Here is a 10,149-nt window from a genome sequence, read left to right as displayed (position 1 = left end):
TTCTGGAAATTCATACCAGGAATTGTCTTTTTAAATATTTTGATCTTTTTGTAATGTTCAACCTATTGGAGTGAGATAAGATCTGAGTGTGGTTTTGATCTGCATTTTTCTCATGAGTAGTAATGTTAACCACGTTTTTGTAGACATTGTGTCAGTTTCCTGTCTTCTTTGGAAAAATACCTAATCCAGTTATTTGCGCAGTTTTTGTCTGGCAATTGTTCTGCTGTTTTGTTATTTTTTTGCCAGCTGGTAGTATGACTGGCTTGTACGTTTTCAAAAATAATCCCTTATCCCAAACTTGTAATTTTTAGTGTGCCTTTTTATTTTGTTTATTGTTTCCTTTGTTGGGCACAAATGCTTCAGCTTGACGTGGTCCCACATGTGTGTAATTTCTTGGTGGCTGTGCTGTTGGTTACTAATCAAGAAAAAACAAGATCACTACCAAAGCAGTTCATTGTCAATAATTTTTTCTCTTGTATTTTTGTTTACTTTTTGCGATCCCTGAGCATACATCCAAGTTGTCCTAAATATACGCATACCCAAGGTTGTCTTTATAGGAGCTTTATGGTTGCAAGTTTTGTGTATAATCTTTAATCATTTTGAGTTGATTATTGTGTATCTAGTACCGTAAGAGTCCTGTATTATTCATTTGCATATGGATATCTAGTTTTGGAAATCTTCCCCGTTGTGTCATTTTGGTGGTGTTTTGAAAATGTGTTCATTCCATATAAATTTTTGTTTATTATTGAGCACATTCATTTTGCTCACTGGTCTGTGTTTCTCTGTGTATGTCAGTAACATACGGGTTTGTTAACTAAGGATTTTCATTTAATTCTAATTGATGCATCCCATATGGTTTGTATTTCTCAGAATAGCTTTGGAAATTCAGGGTGTTTCACATTTCCACATAAATTTTGGCATTGTTTCTTTATATTTCTTAAAACACTATCTGTCATATACTAAATGTATACAATTAGAAGGTACAAGGAAGATTTTGATACATGTATATGTTGAGTAATGATAAAATCAGGTTATTTAGCATCTCTTCATCTCATATGGTTATTATTTTTGAGTGGTAACAACATTCAGAATCTTTCCTTCTAGCTACTTTGAAACATATGATACATTTGTGTTAAGGCTAGTCACCCTGCTGTGGAATAGAAGACCAGAATTGGTCGCTCTCATCTGAGAGTAACTTTGTACCCCATCACTGATTCCTTCTGAGACCGCCTCCACTTCCCCAGCAGCCTCTGGTAAGCCCTATTGAACTTTCTACTTCTAGAAGATAAAGCTTTTTTCAGTCTACATGCCTGAGATCACGTGGCATGGGACTTTCTCTACCAGGCTTATTCTTCGGACCTCATGTTTTTCAGGTTTCTTCACGTGGCTGCAGATGGCAGGATTTCCCAAAGGTTTATGGCTGAAACATATTCCGTGGTGTATCTGTACAGCAGTTTCCTCATCCCTGCAGCTGTGTTTGAACAGGTAGGTTGTTTCTCTACGTTGGCCACAGTTAAGAGTGCTTTAGTACTCGTGGGAAGGCAGATAGCTCTCTTCAACCTAGGGACTTCAACTGCTTTAAATGTGGAACCAGTGGTGGGGCTGTTAGCTGACATGGTAGTTGTACTGTGAATTTTTTCAGAAACCTCTAGCTGCTTTTCATAGTATGTATACTAATTTACAACCCCACCAATAGTGTTTAAGAGTTATCTTTCTGTAAGTCTACACTGGATGTCACCTTCAAAAATTTGTGTTTTGTTTTTGGTAGCACTCATTCTGAGTGGAATGAGACAGAATCTTAGTGTGGTTTTCATGGACATTTTTTTGTGAGGTTTAGTGATGTCGAGAAAGTTATTTGAGAAATCCCCCCACATTGCTTTCCATGGCGTCCGAACTAGTTTGCATTTCCACCAACAGCAGACCAGCATCCCTCCTCCTCTGCCTTGCTGGTGTTCATTCTTGTGGACTGTGTCGTAATTGTCATTCATCAGAATGTGTGAAATACTATCTCATGGGCCTTTTGCTTTGCATTTCTCTGATGATTCCTGAGGTAAACAAATGTTGTCTTGTCTGTTGGTTGCTGTAAACCTTCTTCTGAGATGCATATTTTCATGCCCCTTACCCTTTCTTCATTGAGTTTTTGTTTTTCTGATTTATTTGCTTAATGTATTTGAGGTAGATCCTGGATATTAGACTTCATTGGATGCGTATGTGGGAACATTTTCCTCCATTGTGTAGGCTGTCTGTTTACTGTGTTGGTAATTTCTTCTGCTGTGCAGCAGCTCTTTTGTATATTAGGCCCCACTTGTCAATAATTGTTTTAGTTGCATTTGCTTTTGGGGACTTAGGCATAGCCATGCTCTGCCAAATCCTCTGTCAAGAAGAGTATTTCCAAGTTATCTTGCAGGCTTTTCATAGTTTGAGGTCTTGCGTTTACATCTTTCATTCATCTTGAGTTGATTTCTGTACAGGGTAAGACACGGGCCCACTGTTTTTCTTCTGCAACTGTCTAGCAGTTTATCCTGGCACCATCTATTGAGCGGAGGGAGTCCTTTCTCCAAAGCTTATTTTTGTGGAATTTTTTGAAGATCAGATGGTGTTAGTGGTGTGGGTTTATGTCTGGGTCCTCTAATCTTTTCCACTGCTCTGTGTGAAATGGGGTCCCTAGCTTTTCAATGAAATTTAAAATTAGGAAGTGTGACACAACCAATGTAGTTTGGACTTCTCAGGATTGCTTTAGAAATTCAGGGTGTTTTGTGGTCTGCATGAATTTTGGCATTGCATATTTACATATTTTTTAAAAGGTGGCCATTAGTAAAGTATACAATGGGGAGAGTTAGAGTGGGGCATTTTGGTTAATGCAGACACAGAGGAATGTTAAAATCAGGATATTTAGAGTCTCTGTTATCACAAACAGTTGTTAATTTCTTTGTGGTGAAAACATTTGGAATCTTCTTTTCCAGATTTTGTGAAAAATGTGTGATGTTTTGTTAACCTCTTGTCACTGTGCTGTGGAACAGAGAGGAACAATTCATTTCTCTCATCTAAGTGTAATTTTGTACCTATTTCTGATCCCTGCCCATGCCCCTGCTTCCCTCCAATCTCTGGAAACCACTGTTGTGCTCTCTAGATCTATTGCAATAAAGCCTTCTATTTTGGGTTCTACGTGAGTGAGATGTGGCAATGTTTTTCTTTCTCTACCTGGTTTAGGTCATTTACCATGCTGTCCTCCAGGTTCAACAGTATGGCTCTAAATGATGAAATTTCACTTTGATTTTCTGGCTGAAGACTATTCTGTTTGTTTACATCCACCACAGTTACTTTATCCCTTCATCTGTGGATGGGCAGGTAAGTTTCTTCCTTATCTTGGCGATTGTGAATAGTGCTGCAGTCCACATAGGATGGCTGATACCTCTTGCATAAACTGATTTCTTTTGCACTGAAAGTGTACTTAGTAGTAGAATTGTTAGATGAAGTGGTAGTTGTAGGTTTCATTTTTGGAGGAACCTCCGACTGGTTTCTGTAGTATGTATACTAATTAACATTCCATTTTTTTTTTTTTTTGGACAGAGTCTCGCTCTATTGCCCAGACTGGAGGGCAGTGGCACGATCTCGGCTCACTGCAAGCTCCACTTCCTGGGTTCACGCCATTCTCCTGCCTCAGCCTCCTGAGTAGCTGGGATTACAGGCACCCACCACCATGCCCAGCTAATTTTTTGTATTTTTAGTAGAGACAGGGTTTCACCGTGTTAGCCAGGATGGTCTCGATCTCCTGACCTCGTGATCTGCCGGCCTCGGCCTCCCAAAGTGCTGGGATTACAGGCATGAGCCAGTGTGCCCGACTGTATACTAATTAACATTCTTACCAAATGAGTTCTTCTCTGGAAATTTCCACCAGCATTTGTGTCTCTTTTAATATATTTTATCACTTTGATAACATCCATTTGAATTATAGTGAGATGATATGTGTGTTGTTTTGATTTATATCTTTCTCATGGTTTGTGGTGTTATTCAAGTTTTAAAACTTGTTTTCAATGTTATGTCTTTTTTGTAGAAATGTCTATTCAGGTTTTGTTTGGTTATTAGTTTCTCTTTTGTGTTTTTGCTAGTAAGTAGTGTTAGTTGCCTAGACATTTTGAAGACAGCCTTTTATCAGATGTATGTTTGTTGAAACGTTTCTTGTACAATGAAACATATATGGAAATGTTCTGTGCAATTAAAAACAGCAGTGGTAACAGAGGAGATGTAGGCTCTGAGTGTCTCACTGGAGACTGAAGTCCACAGATATGCAACAAAGCCTTTGTCTCCCTGATGTTTTTGCCTCCTGCTGGTCATGTGCTTTCACACATCAAGAGAGGACATTTAACATTTGAGCCACAGTGTCATTTGCTCTTGTCTGATGGGTGAGATTTTTGCTGGCGTAGTCCATATTATCATATGTTCTTGGGGCCCACAGGATTATTCTTGGTCATCTAAGATGTTACTGACATCTTGTCACCTTAAGATGTTGCTGACTTAATCACCTTCAACTGACTCCTGTTCATTCTTCGAAATAAGCAAACACATGTTGTTTCAGTGATCCTTTCAGTTGGTGATTTGCCTGGTGCATTGCTATGTGAGGTCACCTCCCATCAAATGACCCACAGGTGGTAACAGTCTGTGAACAAACAGTTTACAGGAGGGACCAACCATGTGTGGACATGGGGTGGGTCATTTCAAAGTGAGGTAGTCAACCTGTACCCTAGACTGGCACAGACAGAAGAAGCCACAATCCTTTAGAGAGAAAAAAATTACAAAGTATAAATATCCTTTGTTAAGAGAAACAGACCATTTTCAGAGGGCGTAATAGTATTAAAATGTGTTCTCATTGTTCAGCTCCCACTTATGAGTGAGAACATGCAGTGTTTGGTTTTCTGTTCCTGTGTTAGCTTGCTGAGGATAATGGCTTCCAGCTTCATCCCTGTCCCTGAAGAGGACTTGATCTCATACCTTTTTATGGCTGTGTAGTATTCCATGATGTATATGTAGTACATTTTCTTTTTCCAGTCTTATCATTGATGGGCATATGGGTTGGTTCCAAGTCTTTACCATTGTGAATAGTGCTGCTATAAACATACGTAGAGCAGATGGTGCTCAAAGCAAGATGGACCTCTGAGCAAGATGAGCTCCAGGCTTGATGGAGCTCAGAGCAGATGGAGCTCCAGGTGAGATGGAGCGCCAATTAATATGAAGCTCGGAGCAGATGTTGCTCAGAGTGTCATGGAGCTCCAAGCCTGTGGTCTCAGAGCAAGATGGAGCTCTGAGCAAAATGGAGCTCAGAGCAGATGGTGCTCAGAGCAAGATAGAGTTTGGAGTGATTGGAGCTCTGAGAAAGATGGAGCTTGGAGCAAATGGAGCTCTGAGTAAATGGAGCTCAGTGTGATGGGAGCTCTAAGCAAGATGGAGCTTGGAGCAGATGGAGCTTCAAGCAGATGGTGCTCAGAGCACGATGGAGCTTGGAGTGATTGGATCTCTGAACCAGATGGAGCTCGGATCAGATAGACCTCTGAGCAAGAAGGAGCTCCAAACAAAATGGAACTTGGAGCAGAAGTTGCTGGTGTAAGATGGAGCTCAGAGCAGATGGTGCTCAGAGCAAGAGGGAGCTCAGAGTGATTGGCACTCTGAACATTGCTCTGAGTGGAGCTCTGAGCAAGATGCAGCTCAGAGCAGATAGAGCTCTGAGCAAAAAAGGAGCTCTAAGCAAGATGGAGTTTGGAGGAGATGTTGCTTGGTTTTAGTTGGAGCTCAGAGCAAAATGGGGCCCACAGTGATTGCAGCTCCAAGCAAGGTGGAGCTCAGAGCACATGTAGCTCAGAGTAAAATGAGCTCTGACCACATGGTGCTCAGAGCAAAATGGAGCTAGAAGTGATTGGAGCTCCCAGCAAGATGGGGCTTGGAGCAATTGGAACTCCCAGCAAGATGGAGCTCAAAGTAGATGGATCTCTGACTAGATGGAGCTCTGAGTAAGATGAATGTCTATGCAGATGTTGCTCACAGCAAGACAGTGCTTGGAGCGATTGGCACATTGAGCAAGATGGAGCTTGGAGCAGATGGAGCTCTGAGCAAGATGGAGCTTGGAGTAGATAGAGCTTGGAGCAAGAAGGAGCTCCAAGCAAGATGGAGCTTGCAGCAGGTGCTTCTCAGTGTAAGATGGAGCTCAGAGAAGATGATGTTCAGAGCAAGATTGAGCTCAGGGTGATTGGCACTCCAAACATTGCTCTGAGCCCATTGGAGCTCTGAGCAAGAAGGTGGGAAGTGAGCAAGAAGGTGAAGAAGTGATACAATCCCACAGAACATTACAAGTTTAGCAGAAGCTATTATGAAATGTAAAGAGAAGAATGCCCCAGAATTCTATGTGGATTGTCAGGGGACAATACTCATTTCTGTAATCAGGCATACTTTCTTTGAAAAAGTTTATCATATCAAACCTCACAAGGACAACCAGAACTCTGTGATATCCACTCTACAAACCTCAGACCCCTATAGTGTAGTAAAGGTGACAACCAAGATAGAAAGACAGAAACACACTGTTTGATGACCAGTCTTTGGAAGTTGAGACGGCAAGTGTGGATTTACTCAGATTATTTTCCTGTTAGCACCTCCATATGTAATTTTGATGGTACTTTGAATTGGGCTGATGACACAATGGGGAAACATAAACTGCTGACACTGGACTTCAGCAGTACAATAACAGCCATGTGCAAGGCCATTGAAAAAGACTGGTGGTTACATTGCCACGTGTTTTTCTGCATGGCATCATCATCTTAACTATGGACTTTATGTGTTTTCACAGCAAGATGTTTCTAGTATTTAGAAATGGACCTTATGCATCATATACTTCATAAGAGCTTGGAAAGCTCTCACCCAGGTATTACCAAATGCCAGACATCTCTCTATGTAGGCTATTTTCTGCCACAGCCAGAATTCATTCTGGGTGACATGCTGTTCTTTGCTGCTAAGGAAGTGATGTGGGGGAGCCAGGTGTCTCTCGCTGTCTGTAAGTCTATGGGAAAAAGAACACTGAAAGGCACTAAGTTTACTGCCACGTTTAGAGGAACTTGTCAAGGCAACACAAGAGTGTCGTAGTCCTATGTGGCCAACAGTAACCTGAGTTTTTACAGCACTTATTGCATAATGATCACAGTCACATTCAAGTTCCTTTCTAAATCTTAGATTCTACAAAAACTCTGTCTGATAATGTCCTATAGAACTTTCGGTAGCTAAAATCAATGAGTTTGAAAAATAATTTGAATTTGGCTTGCTCACGTTTTCAGCAGAATGCACTTGTGAGTCCTGCTCTGTCATTGTATTTTACATGTGTGGCTGTCCCTCTTGCTGTGTTGGAAGTCAGTGTTCCAGAATGTTAACTTCTACAAATACCTATGTATAGAGCAAAGAGAAAACTCTTCAAGTCAAAAGAGTGTATGTTGTTTCAGGGCAGCTCTCTAGCCTTGGATTTGAAACTATAATATTTGTTACACAGAGAGAAGATGGTTATTTTTTGTATTTTATTTTTAACTTTTGTGGGTACATAGTATTTATGGAGTACATGAGATGTTTTGATACGGGCATGCAATGTGAAAAAAAGCACATCATAGAGAATGGGGTATCCCCTCAGTGATTCTTTGAGTTACAAACATTCCAATTACACTCTTTATGTTATTTTCAAATATATGATTAAGTTATTATTGACTGTAGTCACCCGGGTTTGCTATCAAATAGTAGGTTTTTATTATATATTATTTCTTTTTTGTTTTTTGTATCCATTAACAATTCCTGCCTCCCTCTCACTCTCTCACTACCCTTCCCAGCCTCTGGTAATCATCCTTCTACTATGTCCATGAATTTAATTGTTTTTAGATCCCAGAAATAAGTGAGAACATGTGATGTCTGTATTTCTGTGCCTGGCTTATTTTTCTTGACATAATAATCTTCAGTTCCATCCATGTTGTTGCAAATGACAGGCTTTCCTTTTTATGGCTGAATAGTACTCCACTGTGTATATGTACCACATTTTCTTCCTTCATCTGTTGATGGACACTTAGGTTGCTTTCAAATATTAGTAATTGTAAACAGTGCTGCAGCAAACCTAGGCGTGCAGAAATCTCTTTGATATACTCATTTCCTTTCTTTTGGGTATATACCAAGCAGTGAGATTTTTGGATCATATGGTGGTATATCTGTTTTTTTCAGGAAACTCCAAACTGTCCAAGGAGATAGTTCTGTTGTGATTACTTCATTGAGAAATTTAACTTATGAGCAGTTGAAAGGAATGCAAGTTGCTGGAAAATCAGAATGAAGAGTGCAAAATGACCAAGCTACAATGTATTGTCATTATTCACCCTGATGTGAAAAAGGCAGTGAATTTAATAGAAAATAACTTTGCAGAGTAAAATCTCAGGTGTGTTTTTTTAGTGCCACAGTCTTGGATGATGCGTTCCTAGAAGCTGTCAACATCTCTTCTTAATTGGAGAAAGTGTTAAGCCCCAAAGTAGCTGGAGCAGTACATCTTCAGTTTTTGACAAGAAAGCAGGAACTTGATCACTTTGAGTGCTATTCATTAGTTTCTGCTTTCATTGAGAATGCAACAAAAGCCAGCTAGGCTGCTGCTAACTCCTTGCTGGACATCTTCTGCCACTGTCACAGGAACTGTGATCTCACTGGACAATTAACTAGGGAGCCTTTAATCTTGAATGACAGCTGCACAAATGATCTTCAAAGCATTTTAGCCACCAGAGGAATTCTCTTCAAATACCCAAAATCCATCAGTATCTTGAATCATGCTGGATTTTGAATAATTCTTAACAAGCCATGTAAAGGGGGCTCTCTGGCCTTGAAATAGTGATTTTTTTTACAGAAAGGAGAATGCAGAATGGTCAGACTACCATGCACTGTTAAATTTGATTTCAAGAAATTACAGGAAAGCTTTCCAAAGTTCCGTCTCACAGAATTTATTTTTACAAAGAATTCCAAGATAAGTTTAGTTTTATGGAAGATTTTTATGTGGTTTTTACTCACTCTTCATCTCAGACATCAACAGATGATTACATCACTTATTTAGCTAGTACATTTATTAATATAAAATTCAGAGACATTCCAATATCCACATTGCTTACACTGTTAGGCATAGATTCAATGTCAGCTATGACAATTGAAAATAAGCTGTTTTGTGATTTAAAGGTTTAAATTTCTCTAACCAAACTGCTTGATCCAGATGCAGCACTGCAAATGTTAATATCTGTTCTGGAAGAGCAATCAAATAAGACTTAAGAGGAAAAGGAATGGCCACAATCCACCTGAAATTTTTTTTTAAAAAGTGTGCAGCCTACTAAATCAGAATGAAAACAGAAGTACAAGATTATAAACAAAATGCAACCAAACTTTTCTTAAGCGTACCTAAAGTTATTTTATCTGAAAATTTCAAGCAACTTTGTTCAACATTAAATTGACAGTCTAAACTAACAAGTCTTTTGAATTTATGTATGGTAGTAAACATTCTCTCTATTAACTTTATTACCTAAGGCTAAACCTAAAATTTTTAAGCAAAATTAGAAAAATAGTCTTCACTCATCAAAAAATAAAGTTTGTTACATTTAGTATTTTCCCAATAAAATTGGTCATTCTTGGTTTTTTATTTAGAGAATCTGTGCAAAATTTCACTAAAAATAAATTAGCACTAGAAATTATTTCTAAATACCAAAAAAAGAAAATGAAGAATGATTTCACAAAGAAAAAAAAGAAAACTTGCTTAATTAGCAGAGTATCATCTCTGTGATTTTGTTATTGTTTGATCAGTGTCCTGAGATGGATACAATGGCAAGTAATGACAAAATTAAAATAAGCATGCAGATTTTTTTAAATTAAGTGCCAAAAAATAATGGGTCGTGCAAAGCCCTTAAAAACATTGTGGCCTAATTCTAAAGTTTTTTGCTACTATCCTACATCACACCCAACATCAGTTAAATGCTCATTTTGTGACAGGTAGTACATTACATTTTAGCAAACTACACAAGACCCGCATGTGATAATATGCTTCAGGGTTGTAAGGTTGGGTGCATTTACTAGTCTTGAATTTTCTGGGAGTATACAAACCCAATATTAGTCTAGATG

At 39.0% G+C, this 10,149-nt stretch overlaps 1 long non-coding RNA gene across 1 annotated transcript; it reads left to right on the top strand.

The window, feature by feature from the left end:
- Positions 1–967: 967 nt before the first annotated feature.
- LOC115834246 lies at positions 968–3,250 on the top strand. Its single transcript, XR_004029237.1, has 3 exons — positions 968–1,253; positions 1,374–1,485; positions 3,211–3,250. It is a non-coding gene; the product is annotated as an uncharacterized LOC115834246 (long non-coding RNA).
- The last annotated feature ends 6,899 nt before the right edge of the window (positions 3,251–10,149 follow it).

Source organism: Nomascus leucogenys, unplaced genomic scaffold, assembly GCF_006542625.1.
Source record: "Nomascus leucogenys isolate Asia unplaced genomic scaffold, Asia_NLE_v1 000549F_233768_qpd_obj, whole genome shotgun sequence".
NCBI lineage: Eukaryota > Metazoa > Chordata > Mammalia > Primates > Hylobatidae > Nomascus > Nomascus leucogenys.
Note: the sequence above shows the minus strand (reverse complement) of the source record. Positions and strands in the feature narration are given on the sequence as shown.